Source organism: Nomia melanderi, chromosome 9 (genome assembly GCF_051020985.1).
Source record: "Nomia melanderi isolate GNS246 chromosome 9, iyNomMela1, whole genome shotgun sequence".
NCBI lineage: Eukaryota > Metazoa > Arthropoda > Insecta > Hymenoptera > Halictidae > Nomia > Nomia melanderi.
The window spans coordinates 10,683,086-10,709,852 of record NC_135007.1 but is presented as its reverse complement, the minus strand read 5'-3'; the positions used below and the strand labels follow the sequence as shown (position 1 = coordinate 10,709,852).

The 26,767-nt window shown below is 44.9% G+C and overlaps 1 protein-coding gene and 2 non-coding genes across 3 annotated transcripts in view; 2 read left to right on the top strand and 1 right to left on the bottom strand.

Annotated features, from left to right (window-relative positions):
* The window catches only part of alpha-Man-Ia (alpha-Mannosidase class I a), a 611,213-nt gene that overhangs the window by 123,621 nt on the left and 460,825 nt on the right, over nt 1–26,767 (top strand). The gene's annotated exons all lie outside the window — the stretch shown is intronic.
* On the top strand, nt 11,695–11,911 carry LOC116432849 (small nucleolar RNA U3). Its single transcript, XR_004236181.1, has one exon. It is a non-coding gene; the product is annotated as a small nucleolar RNA U3 (small nucleolar RNA).
* Nucleotides 12,731–12,812, bottom strand: TRNAS-AGA (transfer RNA serine (anticodon AGA)). The gene has a single exon. It is a non-coding gene; the product is annotated as a tRNA-Ser (tRNA).

The following is a 26,767-nucleotide window of genomic DNA, read 5'->3' as shown; positions in this document are numbered from 1 at the left end:
AGTTTGAAGTTAATTCTTTTGAAGTTTCCGGAGGTTTTAGTGGCTTCTGTGCGGCTTAGGGTCCGTTTGAAACGGAGCTGCGATATTTTTGGAAATATATGAACAATGTGGGAAATATAGGAATGCTTTCGTTTTGGAATGAGAAAGTTTAGGTTGGTGAGAGGTGTGATATACGTGTAATTGATCGATGATGGAGATTGTAGAGTGGATGTTTGTGAACTTTTTTTGAGATTCATTTGAGTTTGAAGTTAATCCTTTTGAAGTTTCCGGAGGTTTTAGTGGCTCCGTGAATGTAACGAGAGGTATTTGATTGTTGTATGGATATTTTTGAAGGTGTATTGTATTGGTTCAATATTATTTGAAGATATTTCTTTTACTTTGTACATGTAGAATTGTACGAAGATTTAATATAGAAGGTTTAACAGATATTTTATCTATACACGCAGAGATCCGACTGGTTCTATTGGAGGTACGTTGCAAACGCACCCTTAACCGCTCGAACATCGGACTCTCGAAACCTGGTCGTCCGTGCATCGCATTGAATTTGTTTATTCAAGCGTTCCCGGACGAATTTCGCCAGATTTTTCACTTGGAACGTTAAAATTCGTTCGTTTATGGAATATAAATCCGCGATTTATCGGGACGCGTCGCGCGATCTCTGGAGGAATGAAAGGTACCAAAGTTAGGAAACGCAAGTGGGTGAATCCGCATGAAAAAAGCCGTCGGGAATGTGGAATGACATTTTCGCGTGGGTGACTTCGTTCCTGAGATAATTGACTTCGAACGTCGACGTGACGCGTGGGCAGTGGAAACGGTAGGTCATGGACGGACACGCTAAATGATCGAATAGCGCGCTCGACTAAGTTCCGAACGCGATCATCTCGGAAAGAAAGTGCCGTGCCCGAAAATTCTGTTCCATATTTTCGATTTGTTCTTTCGCCTGGACTCGTATCCTTCTAAAAAGATTCAATTTGGCACGGTATCGAGTGAATTATCGTAGAAAATCGCGAGATTCCCGAGAAAAACGACCGAAGGGTAACTTATTTCGCGGCGGCCGCGGGAAGGAACTTTGTGGGCACATACGAGTCGGTTGATGTATGCTACTATTAATTTATGAAGTCTCGTTAGAGCATGAAAACGTTGGTTCATTAACGACCGCATAATGTGCCGGGTTTATTTATGGGTATACATACGGTGGTGTGGCGCTGAAATCTTTTGAATTATGAATTGGCAATGCACCCGATGGATGAAAAAAATCCAGGCCGAATGCGCGTTTAATGGCGAGATATATTTCACGGCGCGGATATTGTGCGTTCCGCATGGACACGGGGCATGAGGAAGATTAATTCCTTCCGGTCCGCGCCGAGATTGATTTTTCGTCGAGAGAAAGGACCGTTCATCATCGGCCGGCGCGCATTGACTGCTACTTAACGAGAATGAAAAACGATGTAATTAATGCTGACAGTCGATGAATTGTAACGGCCGATGTAACGTTACGATGAAAAGCCCCTTTGAGCTTTCGATGGATCTTGTTCTACCTTCAACACCTAAAATGCAGGCATTTAATATCGTGGTTCTGTCGGTGTACAGATCTCTTGGAACTGCAGCGAGAAGAGTTTCGAAATGATAAAGTCAGATGCTTTGAATATTACTTTTTATCATCGATTCATCTTACGTGGATTTCTTTGTTACTTTGTAATATTACAATATTTCTAACAAATATCGTTCGGATAATATCTCAAGGTTTCTAACAACTATTGTCGCAATAATAGTCAACCTTTCCTAGAAACATTGCTGCAACGATAATATTGCAATATCTCTAAATAATATCGCAATATCGCAGAACAACGAAGGAACGAATGTACGCGAGAAGTTAAGTCGAAAGTATAAAATAAAATTTCGTTTGATTCGTCGTTTACAATTTACAGATCCATTCCCTTCGATGTGCTATCTATCTTCCCGAATTTCCACGCGAATACGGTTTATCGTAATCGGTCGCGGTTGCCCTCCGCGTCGGAAATAAGGAGCGAGGAGAATCGGCAAAAAGACGCCGGAGTTCGCGGCTCCAATTAGAACCGCGGCAGCCTCGGCAAATTTGTATTTCGGAATTGAACAGCCCCGGGTAAATAATACGGAAACTTTTCCCGATTAACGAAGTCGTCGGGCCCGCGGAAGAGAGAAGTAATAGCGGCAGTCGCTTTGAAGTTCGTACATAACGTCGAAATTTCCGTTAAAGAACTTCCCGCGCGCGGTCTCTCGAGTTTTTCGACTCGAAACTTGGCCGATCGTATTTTCCTCTGTGTATACTTTCACCCCGCCATCCGGCGGCGTAGCCGTGGGCCGTTCGATCCAGCCGGGGCGATTTACTGGAAATGAGACATAACTCGCTGGCCCGGTCGGCGCCCTGCGAGCTAAAATATTAATCCGGCCGAAGAGCTGGCCAAGCTGGACCGAACGGACGGATCTGCTTTTGAACGAACCCGGGAACGGAGACCGGAAGAAAACACCTCTTCCAGTCCCATTCCTAGAATGTTGAATCGGATTTCACCGATGAAAATGCAATCTTGATAGTCGAATCGATTCGGTCACTTTCTTACATCCCCGATTATGCTGAACGATCATCGTGATAATGAAATGTTCCTTATTTATTCTTTGAAAAGTGACACGGAGAGACATTAACGGAAGACTAGCTACTAACGTGTATTGTAAAAAGAATCTAAGCTAAATCTAAGCTAACTAAATCTAAGAATTAAATATACTTCGTACTAAATTTTTCCAAGCACTTTCAATCGCCGAAGTTTCGAACCTACGGTAAGAACAATTCTACAAAACGTCTTCGCAAAACTACCACACAACCCCTATTATTACGAACATTCCCAACATCTCCCTCTCGATCGCAATATAAAATGACTACAAAGCTTCCCCCGCGTGGAAACGATCACGAACGTTCCTCCGGGCGACAAAGTACGGCGAAGTATTAAAATGCCTAGAGGGCCGGCCGTGAAACTTATCAGCGACGTTGAGAAATACGCTGATTACAGGACTAATTACGCGGATCCGGCGCGTACACGTCGTCGACACGATAACGGGGTACGAGCGGCCGCGGCGCGACCAGAAATTCCACTCCGTTGACAACGATGAATCCCCGGCCACGAAAATAATATTATCGCGGTTCACCGGGGGCTATTCCGGGCGCGAGCGCGAGAGGCCCTTCGCCTCGACAAAGGGCTCGACGAGGCGGCCCGCTATCTGACGGTGACCCTTTCAGTCCGCCGGAGTTGAGGTCCTTCTTAAAAGGACTCGTCGCTCGCTCGCTCGCTCGCTCCCCTCTCCGGCTCGCCACACCTCCCCAATCCTTTTTCTTCGCGGCCGAGTATCGCGCTATCGTGTACCACCGTCGCAGATAACCGCGGCGAACGAGGACGCCTTAAGGGGGTTACACACACCTTAAAAGTGTTCCTTGAAGAAGTTACAGGATCATCGTACCCCTGGGAACGAAAGTAGATCTAGCCAGGGGAACCAGTACTATCGTGTCCTGACACTATGTAATGCTCGCGGAATCTTGTTTCATTATATTAATACCATTCGACAGCTGAAAAGGTGCTCGGGCGTAATTTTATACTGTACGACTGGTTCCCGGTAACATATCAGTTTGTATTCGTCGATAGGAAAGAAGAATTGTCTCGTGTTTCATCGCTGACAATAGTATAATGCGAAGGTGCTGCCCACATCAACTTATGCAACATCGTCGATTGAGATACGAGAGTGGAACGTCGTTCGTTGCGAACAAGATTGCAGCTTTCCACATTCAACATTCCGGAGGCTTGATTAACGATAAAGTGTATCACGATCACCGGCAAAGTAGCATGTTATCAAGCAAGATAGAAACGTTCCGCTCAACAAAGCCAGAAGCTAGCCACCTTATCCGCGGTATCAGCGGCACCGATACGCTAACGAATCGATCAGCCTTATCGGCGAATTCCTGCGCGCCGGTCGGCGAGGCGTGCTTCCAGCCGAGGCGGATGCCGATTTGCCCGTATCCTGACGCCCTGTTAAGGGGACGTCTTGTCGCCGCGCCGTCCGGTTCCTTTATCGGGATTCCGTTGCCCCGATCGGCAAGCATCGCCGTTCCCGGCGCGCACCCGAAAAGATTTCGAGGAAGGCGCGCGAGGAGTCGATTAGCTCGGCAGCCTTTCAGCAATGCGGTTTTATCTGCGTAATGATATCTTCGGGTGGATCGCGCGGGGAACAACGGGAGGGGACGGGGCGGGGGTTAGGTGAACGGGAAACGATGACCGCCGGAGGGGTATCGTTTCGGTCGGTGAATCTCGACGGCGCGGATTACGGGCGACGTTGGTAGGTGAGACCCCGGGCTGTTCTTACAACGGTGCCTCTCCGCATTCCTGCCGGTAGTGAGTAAATAATTCCCGACGCCGCCACGGAGAAAACGTGGCTCCATTATGGTAAACCAGCGTTAAGGGGGGTATGCACGCCACTCGGGAGCCGCAGCGAGCGGGCCTCTCGTGGAACCGATTGCACCTCCGGGGCCGACGAATCCTCGTCACTTCGTAAACTGAATCGCCTTTTCACGGTGTTTAGGTGTACACGTAATGTTTCAATGCCGCGACTACCGTATTCGTTAGAACGGCTTCGGGTTTCTTGTTTTGCGATTGCTGATAAACGAATATCTGGAGTTACTTTGAAGATCGATCGTTTCGTTTGTGCACCGTAATTAATATATATCTGAAGTTACTTTGGAGATCAATCGTTTCGGCTGTGTACTGTAAAATCTATTGTTAACGTTTTCGGAAGAATTACACGTCAGTTATCGGTTAATCGATGAATTCGCGTTTGTTTCTTTAAGGTTCGTATAATGGAATTGAATCGTTTGTATTTTGTTATTGATTTTGATGTATTATGGAGAGGATAGAGATTTCGTTTGAATGTCAATTTTATTTCCCTTTGAAGATCTCTGGAACCCAGAGACGCCGATAAACACGTAGTCTACTTGTGAGACTCTCGGCTTTAAGGTTAGGACATCTTCCCCAAGTTTCGTCGGCAGTCGTATCTTCGTTAACTCCGTTTCTTGAAGATCCAGCGGAATATCATTTAATTAGTCGAGCCTTGCGGTATACGGTACACGTTGTACGTGGGAATCATAAACGGTGGATCGAGAATACGTTCGCGCAGCCCGGCGCGGCGTGTCGCGTTCACGGAAATAAAAACGCGCAAACAAGGCGACGCCGGTAAAAAGCTCCGGGCTTAAGGGGCCATTCGCGGGAATTGCAATCTTTTCTTCGCTCTTAGCCTCCCCTGAGCTGGCCGCGAATTCTTCGAGCGTCTTTCTTCGTACAAATTAATAAACGACCGGGATCCAGACGCCCAACGTCGTTCCGCGACTCGGCAACGAAAGGAAGAAACGCCGGACACGCGGTAAGAAGCGAAGAGCAAAAAGAGACACGCTCGCCAAATATTTTTCCAACTTCTAATTAACCGGTTCCGATGTTTGAACACTTGGCTTCCTTTATTTTCGAGCCCCGCGATTCGCTCCCAGCGGTTTTTATTGAGAAATCGCAGCCTCGAATTTCAAATTAAATCAGATCCGCAGGACCTCTCTTTCCCGGTGCACCAGTTAACTATAAACGTTTAATATACAGAAACCTCGTCGGTGGCTACCTAATCACCATCAAAATACTGTCACACACCGAGTCGCCGATTCGGCCCATTCGATCTCCCCCGAACGACGCCGCGAGCCCGTCCAATGAAGGGACAGAAAGAGAAACAGGAACGGCGCGAGGGAGACGGGGAGCGAAGTTTCCAGTGGGGAATATAATGCTATCAGAAGCTGGCCATCCGCGGGTAAGAAGACAAGCGAGAGGGGCAGAGACAGCCAGAAGGCCGGCCGGCCGGCCGGCTGGCCAGGCTTGATGAACGTGCCCGTTTATATCTACCGGCCTGGAACCACCGAACGGGCGCAGCCGGTCGACGCCGAATTCCGGCGGTTTCCAATAATTTTATTTTTGCTTTTAATGCGGCCCGTCCGCGATGGGATCGTGGCGAGGAAGCCGGCCTACCTGGCGGCGGTCGATGGCGCTTCTTGATACTAGATAAAACCGGGAGGGACGAGGCGGTCACTTCCACTCCGAGGCCCTCCGCCTCGCTTCCTCTCTCCTCTTTGTTGGCCGCAGTGCAGCGCGGCGCGACGCGCGCGTAAAACCGTGGCTCTCGTACGCGAGTAAGATGGCATCGACACCCGGCAACGAGATTGCCTCCTCTTCTTGCGTCGCGTCGCGTCGCGTCGCGTCGGCCCTCTGCGCGTCCGTCCCGCGGTCGCCTACCGAAAACAACGAACGCCGCTTCTTCACGTTCCGCGGATATTTATTGCCGCGCCCCTCCGGCCGTGATGCGATACCTCGCCCGGGCCCTGCCTCTCGACGTGTTCGAGGGAATTCTTTCGGAGAATTGGGCGGTTTTCTACTCGCGCCACGGAGATAGCGTTTTATCTTTATTGCGAACGTTCGCCGACCCTTTTTCGTGGTCCCAGTGACACGGTAGCGAACGGTGTTGAGCAATAGAGGTGTGTAGATTGAGGATGATGGGCCTGGTAGCTTATCGGGAGGAAACCTTGCTAAGTTTAATTCGTGTTTCCGTTGATTTATTGAACATTGTTTTTATTGATGAGCTCGTCGCTGGGAAAGTGAATCATATTTAACGTATAGATATCTTTATTCCCAGTGATTACGAACCCTCGTTTTACGCGAAGATCCGTTCCACGTTCGTTTTACGCGAACGAGAATCACGTTAACAGAGCCTGTCGATACAAGAGAAAACAAAGTATTCAAGAAAGAGGCTGGTGTAAGTTCTAGAAATACATATTTATCTCACATAGCTTAAAATAAGGAATAATAGTAATGACATTTTAGAAAACAAAAGTATATTCTGTTACTAAATTCAGATCGCCTAAGAACTGCCACGTAAATAGTGTTCCAATTCACTGTGTAAGAAAGAGGCTCGCGTGGAAAAAGTCCGCGCAAATCGATGTGTAACAGCAATCGCCGCAGATATTCGAAAATCAGTGGAAACGAATTTTACTTCAGCCAGTCTCGCAGCTGTGAGTAACGATTTTCAAATCGTCGTACGGGAACTTCCGGTAACTAGTTCGGACAGAAGCTGGAATCCGGCGCGTTGTGGACGTAGGTGAATCCGTTCGAAGGAGCTCATGAATAACAAATGCGTAGGTGGTTATTTCTCACGGCGGCCGAGCGTTTCCGCGGAACGCGAAATTCCGCTGGCCTCCCCGCGCCCTCTTCCAACGGCCAGAGGCGCGAGGAGGAATATCGAGAGGGCGGTAAATAATATCCACGCGTGTACAGGCGTCAAACGATAAATCACCGTGGGCCGGCGTGACAGGAAATTGAACTTTCGAGAATACTTATGCCCTCGTGATTATTCATGTCGATAGTGCGCGTTTTACTAAGTGAAAAGGAGTATCGGGGAGGTGGGGGAGAATGGCCGACATCATATTTTAGGCAGGGTCGTCGGTGATAAATAACGAGCTCGCTGTTTTCTCCCGATCCGGCGCACGCGAGCCCGCGTGGCCGCGGAGGATGCTTTCTTATTGTGCCCGTCTTTCCTCATTTTTTGGCGGAGAATGGAAATCGATTTTTTATTTCGGCCCTCGTTCGTTGAGAAAGTATCGCGATTATACCGCGGGTCTTCTGTATTTATGGGGTACCAAGATTTATAGGGAGCGATATAATACGAGCTATTGATAAAGTTTCGTGAGACTTTCGTCTTATATTTTTCGTTCACGGGGAGTTTCTCGATGGGGAAACTTCGGTTTGATTTCTGCTTGGAGAACGAACAGTGTGATTCTGTGTTAATGCTTTTAGTGTTTTGGTGGTTTATACGCTGATTCTTGTTTATGTATCATTTTCTTTAAAGACGATGTAAATAAAAGGATGTAGATCTGATAGTATCTTCATTTGGTAACGTGTTATTCTGCGGAATTAAGCGTTATCAATTTCATGCGAATACTTATTGTTTCACGATTAGGAGTGAATATTAATTTTTAAAGGAACACAGTGTTCCTTGTCGCAGGTTTCTATGAAATAAGCGTCGAGGAGGTCTCGCCTAGCGCCAGGCTATTTTGTAATGCGATCAGCTTTGGTTGCGCGCCAAGCCACCACGACGAGTCGCATCTGTGGCTCTAGTCTCAAGAAATTTATGCGCGGACTGTTTCCACCCTCTGACACACCGAGGCAGAGCGCGTGGACAGCCAGCCGTCGGTTGTAAACCAGCTCTTAGAAACTTAGACCCATGATCCATGGGACGCAACTTCGTCGAGTTAATTATACCACGGGGATTTCCTTTGCCTGTGTCGCTCACGGTTATTATTCTCGGGACAGTTATCCTTCCTTATTTCAGATATTCCAAACAATCATGGAAACGTTCTAAAGATCAATTTTAAACTTAGGATCTTGCGAAGAGAACAATCATCTACCCTTTGAATATAGAAACGATTAACGATTAAAAATATACTAACCTTAAAATAACGAATCCAATTGAATATTTTAATGTTCATTGTGTAACCTGAACTTTGTATCTCCTAAATCTATTTCAAACTCTCCGCTAGATCGATCCGCTAATGGACGATTTCAACGTTTCCGAAATTACAAGGAAAAGAGCGAAGCGTTCGAGAAATACCTCCGTCGATCACCGAATCATTACGCTCTAATTAGAACTCTTAATCCCCGCCGTTTAATTGATACGTAACCATCGGAGAGGTTCGTTATTCCCGCATCTTCTATTGGCGGCGGTAAGCGGCGTCGAAGGCATCGGACCGAGCTCCCCGCGATTCCTAAGATCAACAAGCGAAAATTATACAACAACTTAACCCCGTCCGGGGCACCGGTCGATTTCCGTCGATTCCGGTTAATTAAAAAACTACAGGCGAGCATTATCCTATTGACGTTCTTTCATTATGGGGCCACGGGCAACGAGTTCCGGGGGTAGATTGTATCGCGGATGATTTACGGGACTTTTTGCGCAAAGATAATGGGCCCCTGGCAGAGGGAATACGCCGATAGCCAATTTCTTGGATACCCAGATACACGATACACGCACGGTGCAACCCTCCGACCGGCGAATAATCTCGTTTTTATCGGGGTCCCGAAAAATCCTCCAATTAGCGCGCATAACATTACCGTAATTACAGTACCTACCGAGGGAACCGCGGCATCATCGATAGGGTTAATATGCTCTCGAAATATGGTGGGCTCCCTCTCCCCGGCGCTCTCATCTTTTTCTCCATTCTCGCTTCTTCTGTTTCATTTTTCCACTCCGCGGCGAGATTATGTTCCGCGGTCGGGCCGAAAATCTACCCGGTAACTGCGCGATCAAAAACATAGTGCCGAGTTTGGGAAAAGTAAGCGAAATAAATTGGCGGCCATTACGCGGGGCGCGCGGCGATCATCGCACGGCCACCGGAAATTTCCCTGAAATTGGAAACTTGACCACTTTATCATCCGTTCCCCGGGAACGATTATTCTTGTCACCCGGTGTGTCTCGCTCTTCGCCGTGAAAGCGGTAAAAATAGTTTAAAAAAACCAGGAATCTTCGCGTGAAATGGCTCGAAATTGCTCGTGTTCGTCGTTTCCCTCGTCGTTTTAATAGGGTTTCGCAACGGATTTCGGTTATCATTGAATACATTCCGCATTCTGTGCGGCTGTCGAATTTATTTTATGGCGATATTTACGTTGGATCACTGAAAAGGGACAATGTCGCCTGCAAAAGTTGTTGATTCACGTTGATGAGTTAGGGTAACAGCCCGTTCGCGATAAGATGTACACAGTGGCACGGATGAAGCTGCCATCTGCATTATCTCGGAGTGACAAGCAGCTTACAGCGTAATAAGACTACGATAACAAGACGTCAGTGCACGGGTGGATAGGAGACTGTAGTTTACAACACGGTTTTACAGTCATTCTTGTACTGATGCTGCTCGCTGCTCCGGTTAATCCTGTATCTAGCGCGGTGCTCACGCAGAGCACACAGAAGCTTAGAGGAACAGCTGCTATCGTTATCAGTGTAATCGAAACGTGTTCTTAAGACCGAATCTCCGGCATTAATCGCTTCGGTATGTTTAATTCGCTTCCTAACGCGATGATTTCGAAGCAATTAAATTTGATTAATCGCAGCTAGATTACCGATCGACGTTACGTGCTGTCGGTGATACTTCCAAAGCGCCGCGCTTGCTAATCGAAAAGGAGATATCGAATGAATTACTAAAAATTATTCACACGTGTACACTCCGCTAAAAGGTTGAATTCACTTCGAGAAAAATTTATGCTTCCGAACTTCTGCGAGCCGTTCAGCGATACAATTGATCGTTCCGAAGCAGTGGGACACTTGTAGTTTCCTTGGTCGAAGAAACTTCGTGCCAACAATTAACTCCCTGTGCCCGGTGTTTCCGCGACTCCAGATTTCCTCTTTTTCCACGGCGCAGAGTTCAGAAGTCGTGTGCGAGAACAATGGACGTGACTTCCAAAGGACAACAATAGAAAATTCGAAGAGAATAGAGAAAGTAATGGAAAAAGGAAGTCGGGATCGAACGTAAAAACACCTCGGAGTTCCTAGTATATTACTGTCTACTATTTGTTTTTTTTTCTCGCCGAATGTATTATACGAAATGAGTTAAAAGAAGAAGCAATCAGGGGAAGAAGTAATAAGGTCCGGGAATAGGAGGCAGAAAAGGGGAACAAGGATGAGTATGACACCCTGACACAATGGCGAATGTGGGTGCCTGTAAGTAACGTATGCTCACATTGTATACCGTCCTCTTGTCTTGTTACTGTGGGCCATCGCACGCGGCAAACAACCGACACATGTGTCCACCCACGTCGCCGAGATAGGCGTGTGGGTTACTCAACGACACCCACGCGTCCGCAACGTTTCGACGGCGAAAACAGCGGCGGCGAGACGCGCCACCGGACCAACACGCCTCGGCTAATTCGTTCCTGTGTCATGCAAATGGCGGTGACGAAAGATGCGAAGACTGCCTCGGGAAATCGTTATGGGGTCGCTTTATGCAGCCCGTGATGCGATCAATACGTAACATACAAAGATGCCCGTGAAAATTAACATTGTAAGGTAGAAGGAAATAAATATTCGAGTGTATCCATTCGCAGAGATGTTATTATAACATACATTTTGATATACTTTTTACAATTTATCAAAATTCAGCTCTCGTGCTGGATACAGCATGAAGATTCTGTTCAACCGATGTTTTTTGGTCAGCTTTTAATTATTATTTTATTTATTTCAAAAATATTAATATTGTTCATTTTATTTTAGTAATTGTTTCAATGTTTTTCATGAGGAAGTTTCATGAAGTTTATGTAAATGGCTCATTAATAATTTCATTGTATCTGTATATCTACTTTTGGGCAAATGGAGCATGACTGCGAAGAAAACTGTTTCATACGAATGCTACGATATGAATCTTTCCTATGATTGAATCGTGAATTATATGATTCTCGTTGTCTTTAAATAGACAGCACGTGGCGATGTCATCATCATCATCATAGGCTACTTCAAATTTGTGCGTATAGGTGGCTACGTCTTCAACTTGTTTCTCGCTGCTGAAATAGTCCGCTAAGTAGCATATATACCCTCGTCGCACCGAGGAAAAGCAAGATCGTACTTCACAGGATCATTTCTGTAGTAGATCTTCTTTTCGATCTCTGCCCAAACAGAGAGTTGATGTAACCACGATGAGGAGGCGTAGCTCCTTTCCCTGAGCGTGAGGAAGACTCGAGGAGTTGACACTGTTCGATTCCTCAGTCATCGATGATCGTTCACTCCTTGTACTCAGTGCAAGGGGCCTGGGAATTGGGGCTTTCTGAGTGGTCCATCTGATTAAATTCAAAAACAAAATTTTCTTAAAAATCTTCCTGTCTTCCATTCCAGAGAAATACTTTTCCAGGATTTTCCAGAACTATTTTATGAATCTTATTGAACTTTTTTAAACCCTTGTAGCTTCAATTTTACTGTTTTTGTATAATCAGTGAAAACTTTAGAACAGTAGTAAAAAAATATTTAAACTCTTATTATAGTGTATTTTATGCTAGACTCTAGTGTTAAGTCGATCGCCTATTGCGTTTTTGTAAGGTTTCTCTAACTCTTTATGTTTCCATATAAATGTTTTAACTTCGAAGCTGTTAAAATTAATTCGTGACTTTATTCGCCACAGTAACTGCTCGTTAATGGCACAATTGTAAGTAAACTGGACAAAATTTGAGTTCATTTCAGGAACAGCCGAAATTCCCTCGGTTCGAGTTAATTTTTTTGTGTTCCTATTGTAACAACCCGCGAAACGTGGAAGAGTGAAGCACGTTCGTTATAACGGCCCACTTCTACACATGGTCTGTTGAACACAATAATTGATACATTAACGCAGCTACAAAAACCTGACCGTTTGCATTTACGCAAACAGCGAACTGATTCGTTGAAAATTCCACGTTTCTATTCAGCTTTTGTCTAAACTCGTTTCAAGAAAGAAATTACAGTACCCTCGTTTAAAAAGCACAACAAACGATATGAATATGCCACAAACATTAAATTGTATATAATAATTTTATTCCAACTAATATTCATACAAATCAGTAGTAGTATACACATAATACATTGTACCAGAAAAAAACAATAAAAAAATAAATTCCCACCATTCCGCAGTCGGTAGGACTCGAACCTACGCTCCCAGAGGGAATCTGATTTCTAGTCAGACGCCTTAACCACTCGGCCACGACTGCTGGTTGGTAACTTGTCTCCCATTTACGAACAGCATGTGCAGCTGCAGTAAATCTATTTACCAAACACGATCCCGTTCTAATCCAAACATATTCTACAAATGTTATCTCACAGAAATCATGAATAATATTAAAAAACAAACAACGAATAAAATTTCTTTCGTATCATACAAAGAAGATATCTTTAATTGAAACTCGCGCATTAGCCGTACCAACAAGAAATTTCAATTGATTCAATCAATTCCCAATTACGCCGTACAAATAATATTACGCCTCCATTAAATGGCGCGCTTTCCATTATCGCAGAACAAACTATTCGAGTCCAGTCGGCGCAACCATAAACGAAAGTATCGTGTACACTAAAACACCCAATTAATTGGCGGGTAACAATAAACGACGAGGAAAATAGGGGGCGGGCGTAGTTTTATCAACAAAGCAGCGATCGGGTGGCGCGAACAAAATACAAAGCGGCTAATTCGACAAACCGTAGCGTAGACAGGGGTTGGAGGATGCCGCGGCAAATCGCCACGTAATTACGGGCGGGCTTTCCGGGGGGGTGCGCGACGGGGATCGGAGGGGGCTAATTACTGAAAGTAGCGTCAATGATGCACCGCGTTTTAGCGGGGGAGCAGCGATCGTCGACATATAAATTTACCCCTTAACTTCGTAATATCCCTTCTGCTCGCGCGACTAATGGCAGCAGTGTTTGCACGGCAAACGCGCGTCGTTAGTTTCGTCCGGTAGAAGCTAAAGGCTTTATTTAACAGCAAACAGGAAGCATGTGCCGCGCCGGATACGAGCTGTAACGGGGTATTGTAACCGCCGTCGTGTTTCGGGCGACATACGGCATGAAGAACAAGCCCAGCCTCGGGAGGAATTTAATCTGCCTTTTGGGGCTGCTTCTTTGGGCAAAGGGCGGAGATGAATGGCGGTTTCATATTCGACGCGATACATAATACACTGCAGTTCTTTCGAACTTGACGTCGAGTCTTCTGATAGTTTTGGGGATGATATCTTTTTTCTACTTCTAAAATCTTTTTCCGTTGGAAATCCAATTGAGCTATGAAGTATTTTAACCCTTCGAGAAGTGACTCTCAGTCACCACTTGATTCGATGTGAAACTATAAAATTTCATATTTAATACTGAACTGCGTACGATGCATCGGTGTGTGAAATATTGGGATAAAGAAGCTTTGTTTCTCAATTCACCTGTGATTTCTCTTCGAGTTCGTTTCAGAGAGTATCGCGTTTGTCTAGTTAGAAAATGTTGAATATTTCTAGCGAAATACTTGCAAAGGGTTGAATACTAGAAAAGCAGAAAACCAAGCATCAGTCTTTGGTTATTTGAATAATGGAATCATTCAGTTAAAGCTTTCAACTTTAAACGTCAAAGCTCGGAGATCCCATTACCATTAAATCGCGAAGGTTCCATATAAAAAGCGGACGATACATTATTCAGTTCCAAATTATATGACTGAATTATGGAAAACTAATGCTTAATAATTCCCGTTCAGTTTCTATGTATAAATTATAAGCGGCTAATGCATAATATTTCGATTATAAATTAACCCGCGATAATCAACGCGTTCGCTATCATTTTTAAATCACGCGGCATTAAAGATTCACAGTCCGCGCTAATAATGTTTCAACTCGCGTTATTTCGTAATCAGCCTGGCCGCCAGCGCTGCCGAAAGTGTCTCCGACTGTTCGGTTGCCGGGGAAGACGGGCCGGAACAATTCTCATCCGGAATCATCTTATCATATTTCATAGCCCGTTACACCCTTATCAGTTTCCTGTTTCCGTGCAGCGTATCCTGGATGCTGGGGGCTGTGTATCGCGCATAAAATATTCACGCCTCGGCTTCACGCTTCCATGGTGGCGCGCCCCTCGATGTTTAACGAGCCGCTTTCAATTCCGGCTCTCGATTGCGACAGGAGGAAAGTTCACCTCTTTTCATTCGCGGCTGAGAAAGGCGGCGCCGTTTTGAGGACGGGAATCGTACACACGAGAGCACGGAGTCGCGACGATTCAAACGCATCGGAGCGTGACGGCCCGATAGCTTTGTTGCGGCAAACACGCAAATGAGAGCCACTGCGAAAGACGCTCGACAAGTAGAATAGGAGATTCGCTGGTTCGAAGGGATACCATCGGCCGAGTACAATGCCGGTGCCATCCACATTCCTCGAATCCCAGTCGCACATAGAGAACAGATTAAGAGAGTCTCTTTCTTTCCTCCCCATTAGGGTCTGCGCCGTTCCTCAGAGATGTCAATGCATCCTCTTTCCTGTCTTGTCCTCGCAGTTACCCCTTTCCCGTCGTCCCTGTACCCCTTCTTTTGTCACATTTGTGTCTACGTGTCTTTCACCCTTCTTTGCGTTTCATACCGATCTCTCTCTCTCTCTCTCTCTCTCTATCTCTATCTCTATCTCTCTGTAGAGGCTGTTCTCTGTGTTGGCATTCAGCTGGTGAGTATCGGTGTTCTAGTAATCTGGAGTTTAGAGATCTAAGGTACAGGCAGTTATACGTCCAGTGATTTATGATTCCGTTGGCTCAAGGTACTCTTAGTGACCGTGTAGTGACAAAAGGTTATTGATGCTGTGGTAATCTGGAGTTCAGAGATTAATGGTGGTCCATGGTTTTAGAGGCTTAAAGTTCTTTTAATGATCAGCTATTGAAAAATAAGTGTTGGTGCTAGTAATTTAGAGTTCAAAGATCCGAGGTATAGAGAGTTATGACGTCGATGATTTATGATTCCACGGGTTCAAGGGTTTTCTTCGGGCATTGGAAACAAAGTGGTATCGATGGTTTAGTAATTTAGAGTTTAAGGATGTAGAGATAGAGGTTCGGGTATCAATGAATGTCCACGATTTTGAAGATTTAAAGTTCTTTCAGTGATCTGCTATTCAGAATGAGAGCATATCGGTCCTCCAGTAATTTAATTTCTTCCTCTCCTCGTGCGTCCCGTTCTTCCTCCAGGCGCCTCGTTGCATGTGTCTCGTCCCTTTTCCCCTGGCAAGTATATTAGTGTCGCTTAAAAGGGGTCCTAGCATTCCAGGACATTACAATAGAATTAAATCACGTTCGTTCCACTTAATCCATGTACATTCTTTCCGGCGACTCCGTTAGTAACGGAATTCCAGAACTCGCAGCCGATGATGTGGACGTAATTAAGACGTAACGCGTAGCTTCGCAGACGTTTACAAGGGCTGGAATAATTGCTCGCCGTTCCACGAAACTGCTACGGCTTTGCGATTGTCGCGTAGTTTTACTGTTGGAATTGTACTGCAGGTTGCCGCGGAACGAGCAATATTCGACAAAACAACTGTCCTCGTTAGACGATCCGGAATTCCATTCTCGTATTTCCTGCGATTCGTAAATTAGTCAGTAAAATTACAGATTTCACTGAACCGTCTTTAATCTGTCGATAACTTGAATTAATTAAGAATAACTTCATCTCGGTGTTAACACGACTTGGAAAATATATAAAGAAACATCCTCCAAACGTTAGTTTCGTTCGTGCAGTATTAAATCTTATATTAATACCGTGCGATTCGAAATATTGGAACGTAGTTTCATTATCTTCATTCCGTTATCTGAAGCTCGCTATGATTCAGTAATACAGAGCTCTCGTGTAATACCAACTGCACGTAACGCCGCGAATGGAAGCGGGAATTCACCTAGGAATAAGGGACACAGCGACGTCAGTTATTTTCATTGCCAGACGACAAGCGTCCGCGACACGAAACGAAAACTCGTTTAGCCATAACAGTTTCGGGTGCGGATAAGGCACGGCCATGTTGGAATTACGTACAAATGGATAGCGTTATCCACTCGCGGGGCGCTAGTAAATCGTTTTATCCGGGCCAGCGCAGTGTGCCGGCGTTTATTCAAGTTCAGCCTGCAGGGCCATTTTTCTGAAACTATTCCGACTGGAGCCATTACCAGCTCGGAGTCGCGGAGAACGTTAAACCGTTTCGGCTATCGTCATTGCGATACGATGCAACTTCTGTCCCACGGGAAGCCTCTCGACTCTTAAATACGCGGTAGTTAACCCGCTCCCCCGAATTCGTGACTCATTCGTTTTTCTTCTGTGAAATGTTGGAGGGCCGTGGCTCCGTGAGTTTCGCCCCGTGTTCACGGAATGCGATTTCACAGCTTTTGCCTGAAAAAGCGCTTACGCGCGCCCGTTATCACCTGTGATTTAACGGTGAAATGTTACTCTCCCTCTGCGTTTCGCGATTGTCTTAATCTCTTCCGTGCTCGTTTTGTTCGAATTTCTTTTCATAACGTTTACGTTCATTCCACTTCTCTTTGTTTCGCGTTAGAACTACCGAATAGGTCGAATCGATCAATTCCTGGATTTTTCTTTCACAATTATTAACCCTTCGCACTCGGAAGTTTTTTCACTAGACATATTCAACATTTACGAGATAAAGACGATATTCTTTGAAATTAACTCGAAGGGAAATCAAAAGTACATTTAGGAAGAGAGCCATTTTATTTCAATATTTCACGTATTCAGGCGTTGTGCAAAGTTCATCATTAAATATCAGATTTTATAGTTTCTGCGTCAAATCAAGCGGTGACTGTGAGTCACCTCCCGAGTGCAAAGGGTTAAAAAGATAGTCGCTTCTTCGAGAGATTACTGGAGAAATTTATTAAATAACTGAATCGCAAGCCGATTGAAATCTGAATAAATGCACTTTTGGAATTCCTATAGGAAAGTTTGGAAAAATCAGTTTGGCTGTTTGGTGCTTCTAGTGCTAAATGTAATCAGTCATTTAATTTTGTTCGTTACATTTTTCGTTTGAAAATAGAAAAATCGTATATTTCGATGATTTCTATAAATACAGCATTTAGCTTCGGATAAATGTTTCTGTGGATTTTTTCAACAGTTTATCTCGTGCAATTAAACGTCCTGTAACGCGAAGGAAGATAGTCGACGATGGAAATCACTGATTCGAATAAAGGAATAATATTCTCCGAAGATAATCAAGCCTTTTCCCCCATTTTCTAATATTCTATTAAACGCGAGCAAATCGCTGTACCTACTTCAGCAGAACGCGTGTTTTAAATGCGAAACGGGCTAACCCGCGAACCGAATAAAATCGCGCTCTTGCTCCTTGTTCCGGTCAGCAGTTTTCGCGTTCATACATGCCCGAGGAATTGCGTGATTGTATTATTTTTAACAGTTTAACGTGTTCGGGCTGTGGATACGCGAGGCAAAAATAACCCCGGGTCGGAGAAATTTCAGGCACAACATGGCGAGGCAAGCCCCTAGATATAGACACAAAAAGAATTCGGAGCATTGTATAACAAATTCGGTATTTCTTCAAATATTTTACTGTACCATTGGTACCTCTCTATATTTCAACGTTTAAAAATATTTTCGCGTCCTTGTTACAGTGTCCTGTAACAGCGGTCACTTTTCCGAGATAAAATTCAAACCATCATTGGAATACCAAGAGACTAAAACAAAAAATATCACTCGAATGAAACACACTTCGAATGATTATGAACGATACCATTAACGTATTGTATAACTATATTACAATCTAACTTAACTTACCAATACCTTTTACTCAATATTCAACACTTCCAAATCCCTGCATCGAATTCTCTAGCTCGCATTCAACATTCTCTGCAAACGCCGGATGACAGAAAGCTTACTAGATTGCATACCCTCTTCACGCCGTACACTTTCTGTGTGAAAGCATCTTTCAACGACCACTTCGCGACTAATTTAACGCAACAGTGCTAAATTGTCCTCTACAAGGTTTCTCCTGTACAATACCGTGGCTCGGAGTGATCTCGATGTAGCCGCACAAAGAAACAAATTAAAAAGGAAGAGAGGCCCCCGAGCCAATAAAAATTACCGCCGCAAACGCGACGTAATCCGTCCGACTCTAGCGGCGGTCGTAAACTTGAACGTAAACACCTGTACGGAAAAGCTCGGGGGCCGTTCGTTCGCGGCATAAAGCGCATTGTCCCCAAAGGACGCCGGAGAGGCCGGCTCTCTCTCCTGGATAGCCGTGGCAGCCGGGATCCGCTCGGGTGTCGCGGTAGTACAATGCAGCATACTCGGCCGGCTCGCAGGACACCAATGTAGCCATCGTTATTGCTACTTTATTGCTCGTAAATCCTCGGCCGCGGCGTGCGTATCCCGCCGTAGAAGGATACGAGCGTATCCTTTAACGGGCGTCTCGACGGGCCAATGCCACATCCCCTGGACCAGCAGAGGAACGCGACGGAGATGGGCGTCCGTCCGACGACCACCAACGAGAAACGAACGAATAGCAACCCTGACGTGTCCTACTACTTTCTAATTAACTGCTGGATATAATTGCTGCCCACTTCCCGAGGATTTAAGCGTCTCCCGGCCGGAACGGGGATCAGTTACTCGCAGAGAATGTTGCACGTAGGCTGCGCACATCTGGATTCTAACTCATGTCCAGTCGTAAATGCGGTTGCTTAATCGGTTTAGGGTGTTCTTTCAGCTTGGCGAGTGGAGACGATGTGATCTTGCCTTGACTTCCATTGGTTAGCTGTATTGCGAAGAAGGGAAGTTGTTTGAGGTTAACACTGGAACGATCACGTGAACTGACTTTTACAGATTTCTTTATAGAAACCGTAAGCGTGCGTTTATCGAGATTTCAATTGAGTTGCGTTTCAGTTTGTTACTGAATTAGTCAATGATTTTTCGTAGAAGTGTCTGTAACTTTTCAGTAATTGTAAATGAGGAAATCGGAAATGTCATTCTGACCGTCTGGTAGTTCTAGTGTTACGTAGCATTGCGAAGGTAGTCTTTCGTTCGTCGATAATGTTAGTTTAGTTTTGATTGATATTCGATTAGATGCTTTTATCGACGGGTTATCAGTAATATTCAAATGTGATGTGTAATACTTGTTGAATATTGTTACGCGTTCAATTTCTAGCTCTCCCACGATGAAGGAATTATTAAAGTCACTTTATCAAGTCACATTCGAGAGTGTAAATGTTGTAGAGTCGTTAAAAAGGACCTGTTTTTCCTACCTTCGCGCTTTACGGTGAGCGAAACGCTTCCACCGTAACGGCGAACGAGGCCATTTATTTTTCAGCCACTTACAACAAATTCACTTCCCCCGAGCAATTCGATCAGCATGGGGATTGGTCCTGGCAGTGTTTTTTTTCGCACGGTTTCCATTGGTCCCGCGCCTCTGGGAGCGAGATTAAACTCATCGCGCATACCCGATCGCGTTCATTGATATTCCACGGTCGTTTTTTCCCCCGTCATTCTCGCAGATACGACGTGAAAACATTCCAGGACGTCCGATAAATTGGCGGCCGCGTGAAACTGATCAGAGCCGCGGAACAAACTTTCCGCGGCGCGCGTGGACCTAATTTTTTGGTCGCCGGCCAAAGGAAACGGTGCACTTTTGTTGCTCGGCTAACGAGCACGCGCCGCCGCGCAGGAATCCGTTATCGCGACGCCGCGGCGCGCCGCTTTCGTCCCCTGTGCATGACCGATGTCGTTAATTGCCGCACTCGGAGACCGCGATCGCTCCTCTTTTAATTTGCCGGCGACGCTACCGCTGTTGGACATCGTTCAAATTATTTTACCCGTTTGAAATTATTGGCGCGCTTTATTACGACGCGTTGCCGGGCGCGCGGGAAAGAAATACTTGCAACCTTTTAACGCGACGTTCCATTAAGGGACGGTCGTTTACCGCTTCAACGGATTAATCGTTCTTTCCGTTTCATTCGCGTAAGTCGTGAATCTTCTCGCGGTAGTATTTAATAACTGTTTGAAATTCAAATGCACGGATTCGTTAGTTAGTGAAACTTGTTGACTCGTGTCTAACCTTTAACTCAGTTTCTTATATGGATTCAATTGTATCTACTTTAAACTAAGTATATTTACAATTAACAGTATTCACCCTCTCCATGTTCGGCTTGCTCAGAGCGTCAGTTCGAAATTTAATTTTCGTTTAAATTTTGTATCTAACGATTAGCTGCTTCTGTGATATTCCTAACAATCCAACTGTATCCACTTAGCACTCAGTCCACCTTAAACACAATCACGCTGTCAGAGAAAATGAAATTTACAGTTGTTGATAAATGAAATTGATAGTGCAATATTCACCCTCTCAAAGCTCGGCTTGTTTAAAGCGCCGGGTGCGGGGGTCGTTCGAGGAAGTTCCTTCGATTATTCTATAAATTCGGCGGATGTTCCGGCGGCCGAACGAACACGATCGGTCCGATGGAAATCGACCTGTTGACGCGACCGCATAAAATCGTGAGCTCCGAGGGTGATTCCCGGGAGCTCTCTTCGCCGGCAATTTCTCGATCCCCGACGAGGTCGCGCGGCCAAGTAGCCTCGTTGCATCCTCTCCTCGAACTTCGAATAAATATCCAAGGAAAAGTCCCGTGGCGAAAACTTCCAAGGACCCGCGCGCCGCCCTGGAAAAGCCGAACTTCCAGTTCCGCTCGTTCCCTTTTATTAAAATCAAGCCGAGGCGGGCCAGAGCAAACGGTGAAACTTTTATGCTTCCGGTGAAATTGTCACCGTAATCAAAACACCGAGCTCGCCGATCCCCGACGTTTCATCCGCGCGGAAGGAATCCCGATGCCGGGGCGCCTCGTCTTTTCAGTTTTATTTACGCACGGTTCAACGGTAATCGCGCGTGCTCGCGTCCGCGATCCGCGAACCCACCGATCATTCTGTCGAAAATTTGAAGCACGAATTCAAGGATTTGCTCGTTGAAACTGTCGTTTTGTTTGTGCTTACTCTCCGACGTATCACGTTTCAATCATAGAGGAATATATATTTTAAAGCTGCCATCGTCGAGCCAGGTGTTCAACGATAATGCGTTGTGCTCGAAATATTCCGTGAAAAATATGGAATTTAATGGAATGATATTAAGTAATAGGGGTTCTTGTCATTCACCGGTGTTTTACGTCTCGTGTGCACGTCGCTGCGGGAAATAATCGAAAGTTTATCGATCCGCTCGATGTGTGCTGCATACAAATTACCTCTGCGTTTTTTCGCTTTCCTTATTAATCGGTTCTTTTTTTTATTCTTCTCGGTGACACTGTATTACTTCCCGCGAGTTTTATATCCCCGCGCGACGAAAGTCGAAAAATAAATAAACAGCTCCGTTGAATTCCAGCGGCGCTCGGAACGAATTGTTGCAAAACGTTCCGTCGTATTCCGGGTAAATATTGCAACCGGTTTAAGCGGTCTCCGCCGCTCAATGGACGAATATAATTTCCGACGGTTGTTTGCCGTGGGAACGTATTAATACCGCGCGGTCGGCCGGCTCGTCCTCCGCCGTTAAATAATTACGGTGTTACGTTGAAACGGATTCCGCCCGCCTTCGCGTGTCCCATCGAACGTTGGCCAACGAGTTTCGGAACGAAATCGTCGTCTTTGTCGGGGTCTCTCGCGCCTCGTTCCAGCAGCGTTTCCGCCCACTCCGTCGCTGATCGGCCATTTTCTCTGGAACGCTGCACGATCGCCGACCAAATTACAATTAACCCCTTGCAGATAAAAATTTGTTAAATCTCTGAAAGATCTATGCACCAGAAATTAAATTGTACATGGAAATCTTAATTACAATAGAGCCTGCGATCGAGAAGTTACATTGGTCTTTCATTTTCTCTATAGAACCTGCGAGAGTGGTTTCGTTGCGGTTTTTATGGACTTGTATTGCAGGTTGGGTATTACCTAGTACATTAATAATTTCTCAAAGAAGAATATGTGTTCCTCTGATAATTGTAAAGGAAGAAATGAAAAGTAGATTGTCTAGTGTTAATTGTCCACTTAAATCAGGCAAATAGAGACTAGGGGAAAAGTTCTTCGAAGCATATTTGCATAATTGAATTGTATGTGTGCCGATGTGAAATCCAAGAATTTTCGGTATAATTATAGTTACAATGTAATTTAAGATTGGTGACTCGGTTAATGGGTATACCGTACTAGAAAAGAAGAACATACGAATCCCTCGTTATTTGAATAACTGAATTATTCAGTTGCAGTGGTCGATTCTAAATACCGAGGACCGAAGTCGCCATTACGGCGGCATTCGACCGTAAATTGATAACGCCTCGCTGATCAGTGATTTTGCTTGAAACTAATTTTTCTTTAAATTTTCCTCAAAATTTTAAACAATTTTTCTTAACTTAACTTTTAACTGATCACGCGTGTTCCACGTGTTTTTCCTATAAAAATCTCTCTCCCTGGCAAACGATTTATTCCAATTGATTTCGATTCGACAAAAAACAGGAGTCACGCATTTACTCCAGGAGTCAAATGACGATACTTCGTCAGTTGGCTATTGGCGACTGCCTGTGAACTGACAAGGTTTCGTTATCCAGCTTGATATGTGTTAATTAACGGAAATTGATTTAACGGCCGGCACGCACAGTCACTGCAACGTTATTCAACGATAATACATACACAATGTTATGTTTCGCAGCTTGTAATTGCAGAACGGATACGTTGCGATTCACAGTGTATCAGCGGCCTGCAACCTAAACGGTGCTCGAAAGGTGATCGGTCAAACGATATTTCCTGTAGCGCGCGCACTGATCGTGTTCGGGGCGGGGCTAATTGCGCGTTTTGGACACTTTGGAACCGAATTCCAATTATAGAGGATGGTCCAATGATGTTTCACCGAAGGAGGGATGCTTTAAACATTAACATTTCAGTTCAACCGTATTCTGTATTTGATCAAAGGACCGAACGAAAAGCATTACTTTCAACGTACCTTATACAATTCGAGTTTAATGTAATTTGCATATATAAGTGAATTCTGTTTCAACCATTTTTCTTTTCTGTATTCTTTCACGATTCAGTTTCCAAGATACACAATGAAGTACCGATATTAACACATTGAGCGCCGTTTTTAGTCTATCGTTTAATCGCTAATCCTACGTTTATGAAATATTTTAGATACGTACGACACAAATCCAAAGTAAAATTTACAAAATTGAATTCCTTACTCTCTTCCGTAAGTTAGAAGTTTTGGTTTAATCGACGTTTAAAAATGTATCGATATAATCACCGACACTCGCGTTTTTAGTAGCTGAAATTTACGCGACGTTCAATGTGTTAAAGAAAGATAATCAATATACCAATAAAATGTGTAAAGTAATTCATTGGTGATCCAAGTTTCATCGAAGTCGAACCACGGATCACTATTAAATCACTCCCGAAGCGATCGACGAATGAAACTTCATCAAAGTCAGAATGACGACTCTTTCCCGGATACACCGATCGTGAACGGACAAAATCGATCCAGCGTCAATCACGGTTGCGCAATGACATCAATTTATCGAGCCGATTGCGAGTGGTACACCGATGACCAGGGAACGAGGGCAGCGGCCGGTTCCGTCGGGGGAAGAAAGAGGATCCGCGGTCGTCCGTGACGCGGCATCGCGCATAAAAATCGTTGCATAGAAAGCAGGCTTAATTTGATCTTATCTAGCTGGCCGGTGAGGAAACGAAGAAACGAAACAAGGCGCAGAGCCGGGGAGGAGAGCGAGCGAGCGAGCGAGCGAGCCGAGCGCACGGCGGCCGGCCATATAAATTACGTCCACGGACGTCGCCGAATGTAAATGCAATACAAATTGGACCGGGCCACTTATTATTATTCATTGGGGACATTTGTTAGCTTATCTGACGGCTCGCTCCGACTCTCATCTCCGGGCTCGCGTTCCGCTCGACTTTTTCCGGCTGGTTCCCAGCAACCGTCGCGTTCCGTTCAAGATTCGATCGACGTGCAACGCGAGTTTCGTTGATTATTACTTGTTAAATACTCTGGTTAAAAGGGACTGGCGCGCATTTCGATCGCGCTTCAACTGCGCCACACAAACCAGACCCGTGGGTTCTTGGTATGCGACGGCGATTGCTTTCGGGAACTTTTGTTGTCGTTCGGCTCTTCCTTTTCGTGTTTCCAGACACCTTTTGTTCTTATTGTTCGCAAAGAGGAGTTCGTGAAAGATGTTCGTTACTTTTAGGTGAGGTAATTGCTCGTTGGTGATGCTATTGTTTCGAATAATCGATGGACAAATGATGGATATTAATCTCCATTGTTACTTTAGTTAAACATTGAATTTAGTTCGAAAATGAAACTCTATTCAATTAGTGGAGTAAGAAATTCTGAATTATTATTACGGGTATAGTAGATTTTAATGATAAAGTTTGAACTACAAATTCTTCATCGTCTCGTGTAAAAGAAAATGATAGGTATTTGATTGCTTAAAGGTATATTTGAAGGTTGACATTTCAGTGCGGGCATAAATCTTGTGGCGCAATCTACGCGAGATTCGTCGCATGGAAAATTTGATTGCCAAACGCACGTGAACGGTTTCTATTATCGGGGCCGGTTCGAAGGCCGCTTTAATCTCAGAACTAGACGGGGTCATTGCGGTCGCATTGCGACCGACAAGTCGTCGCTTTGTACTCCTCGAATTGCCGAATAGCGTGGCGCAGCCGAGGTCATTAAATGAAGTTAATTACGCCTGTATAATCCGTGAACAACCTAGAGTTCTGTTCTGCCATGAAAGCCGTGCGACAACGCCGATTACAGGACAAATTGCTTCGCCGCGCGATGCAACGTCTTAATTGTGACCGTGCGTGCGTGTGGCATGTGTGTGCCCGCGTTTGCGTTTGTGCGAGAACCGCCACGCGTTTCCGACCAGGGACATTCGGCAAATTAACCGATTCCGTCCGTGAATCGTGCGAGCAATTCGTTCTATGAATTTGAATTTCTGATTGAGGACGTCGGATTAGACACTTAACGGATCGTCTCGGGACACAGATTTGAATTTTCAGCTTCCAAGCGTTTCTTTCGGCTAAGCTCACTAATTGTTCAGGAATTTTGCTTGTAACTATACGTTACACTTCTGTTACTCGTGATTTAGACTAGAATTTTCAGTGTTCAAGCATTTTTCTTAGTATATTCATCGGTTATTTTCCAATGTTCTATTCTGTATTTCTAGTTACTCTTCATGATTATATTATCTAACATTTAATTTGTACGTATCGTTTCTGCGGAAGTTGAACTTCTAACTTGTTCTGTTTTAGCTCTAAAGCACAAGAGCTCTTTGTGCCATAGTTTTTAGATCAGACTATAAAGATCTCTTCATAACATTCTTCAACTCGCGTTGACGTACAAAGATCCCTTTCACGCTAGCGGGAGGCTTAGGCATCATAGACAGTAATCAATTACTACATTCATACGATGAAACTTTCATTAAATGTTATTCTTGCTCAATTAATTATTCGCCAACACTGGGAAATCGTACTCCAACGTTCTCCGTTCGCAAACAGAATATTCTCGATGATCGTTTCAACTCCACTACACCTTTCTTCGAAAACTCCCGTCAGAATTAAACTAATGGACGAAACTACAATTCTCCGTTCACGTTACTCGATGAAAGGGGACTTCGCAACACGGCCCCTTTGATGTTTTCGTTTCAATTACGTCTCTCAGTTACTCAGCCAAATTTCATCAGCTGGCTGAAAGGAAGTATCTTCATCAGCATTTTTTTCGGTAACTTTCAGTTACCCGATTGATATAGCCCCTTTATTTATCTATCAATTATATCATAATAATTACATTGCAAACACAATATTCCTCTTTATCAACAGCCAACCTATTGTAGTAACGTTTACTACGTTCCACATCATTTCATTGAAAATTTTACAGAATTCCTGCTCCATCGAATGAACGTTTCTATATTGGCATTACCTTCGAAAACCCAGAGTTCACAGGAATAATATTACAATAGCAAAGTTTGAATGAAACCAGACATTTCGGTTGCCGACGGAAGGTTTGAACAATGTTCTGCGATCGATTTCCTTCGGTCCGGATTTTTCCGCGGCAGCTCACGACGCGATTATGCCGTCCGTTCGTTCGTTTTCGGTATCGTCGGGCGGATCGCGGGGCTAATTACACGAGTACACGCGCGA